The 2,125-nt window shown below is 43.2% G+C and overlaps 1 pseudogene; it reads right to left on the reverse strand.

Moving 5' to 3' along the window:
• Positions 1-350: 350 nt before the first annotated feature.
• On the reverse strand, positions 351-1,209 carry LOC100956755 (annotated as a pseudogene).
• Positions 1,210-2,125: the final 916 nt, after the last annotated feature.

Genomic DNA, 2,125 nt, shown 5'->3' on the forward strand with positions numbered 1-2,125 from the left:
TACATCTTGAATTGGTGCTTATGGGTTCAAGACTCACATCAATAAACCAAAATTTAGGACACAGACCCTGCTAAGTACCAAGTACATTGATTCTCAGGGACAATGAATTCTGCTAAGACATTCAGGATATGTGGCTGCTGAAACAGCCTTCTCAAGGACTCTAATATTCAAAGGAGTCAAATCATTCAGCCCCAGAGGTTTATATATAAAAAATAGTAACACATAACTGAATTTGACTGCATTTAAAAAAACACAATTCATTTCCACATTTACTGAGCAGTTGAAAAGGCCTCAATGATGCTGTGGACACTGGGATTTGAGGATTCTACTCCCAGGAGTACCATCCCCTTTCATGTCTGTGGGATCTGTCTCAGCTTCTTCTGCTTCCATGACTCCGTCCTACAGAACACCCATCCTTCTGGATGGAATGTACGTCTGAGCATCACCCCATGCCTATGCCTGTTCTGTTCTCTGGTCTCCCTCCTGCTGAGGACTTGTGCTCATGCTTGGGTTTCTCCTTCTCTAGGTCCTCTGCTCCACCAGGGCAGATGGTCCTGACCTCAGGGGAGTCTGAGCAGTGATTCCAACCCTCCCTGGACTCTGGTGGGAGTCTGGGGTACCACAACCTTTGCCAAGAACTGCACTGAGGGCAGTGGATGCAAAAAAAAACTCAGTCTTGGTTCCATCAGTCTGTTCTCCTTTTCTTTCTCTTATTTCCCTTTTTTTCTTTTCTGTGCTTGTCTGTGGGTTTGTCATCTTCAGAGTCCTCAGAAGAACTTGGTGAGAGGGGTGTGAGCCCCACAACCCTTCTCCTGGAACTCTCTGGTCACCTCATCTACATCCTCTGAGTCCTTAGGAGCCCTATAGTGAGACATGAGATCCACTCGGATAGTCCGCCCTTTGATCTTGATTCCATTGAAATTGATAATGGCCAGTATTGTGCTGCTGTGGTCTTCATAGGAGAGGAAACAGAATCCTTTGGATTTGCCAGTCTTCTTGTCCCACAAGAGATTAATATTAACAATCTCCCCATATTGTGAGAACACAACAAATGATGTCCCTTTTGGTCAGTTCAGAAGGAAGGCCTTCCAAGAAGATCCAAACACTGTCCTTGTACTCAGAGTGCCAGGACACCTTATCTGCCACTCCAAGCTGGGCCTCTTGCTCATTCAGCTTGTTGATCAGCTTTGCCTTAGTTAAAGGATTCATCTTTGTAGTTTTGTAATCCTGGGTGATTTTGTTTATAAAGGCTCTAGAATAAAATACAAGTTATTAATAAAGTTAAAATTCATCAAAGCTTCTAGGCAAAAAGTGAAGATTTATAATGGTAAGGGAATTCGATTGGAGATCAAAAACACAAATTAAGCCCAGCATGGTGGCTTGTGCCTGTAATCCTAAAACTTTGGGAGGCCAAGGTGGGTGGATTGCTTGAGTTGACAAAGTTGAAACCACCCTGAGCAAAAGTGAGACCTTGTGTCTACTAAAATTAGAAAAACTGAGGTAAGAAGATCTCTTGAGCCTGAATTGGAGGTTGCTAGGAGCTATGATGCCACGGCACTCTACCCAGAGCAACAGCTGGAAAGGCAATGCTAGAACATTTAAAATGTAAGAAAACAATGTAACCTAAAGATGTTCTATTGAACCAACTTGTCAATGAAGAATCAAATAAATCTCAATATACATTGAAACAATGCTACTCCTGTGCCCTTCCTGAGCTGTATCCTAGAGGATGAGCTTCTTCCAATCAAAGATTACTGAACACTTCAAAGGGGTTGAAAGTGAGCACTTGATGTGTTTAAATTGCTTGGTTTAGATTAAAATGATTGGGTCAGGGAGGGGCAAGATGGACGATAGGCACCAGCCTCCAACAGAAGCTCCCATCCAGAAATGTCTGGAAAATACCCAATAAAGTTGAAGATTGGGACCCCAGCTGAGAGAGAACAGTGATATTTGAAGGACACCTCTGCTGAGGAGTGTTGAGACTCCAAGAAAGTAACTTACAGGTACATAATACATCCCAAAGGAAAAGTGTCTGTCCCCTCCCCCAAGAAAGTTGTGGTTTTCTCTTTGTCTGCTCCTCTAAGTTTTCTACAGGTGAGCAGTGAACTGAGGACCTATTATCTCA

This window comes from Otolemur garnettii, unplaced genomic scaffold (assembly GCF_000181295.1).
Source record: "Otolemur garnettii isolate 467f Iridium unplaced genomic scaffold, OtoGar3 scaffold00008, whole genome shotgun sequence".
In the NCBI taxonomy this organism is placed as follows: domain Eukaryota; kingdom Metazoa; phylum Chordata; class Mammalia; order Primates; family Galagidae; genus Otolemur; species Otolemur garnettii.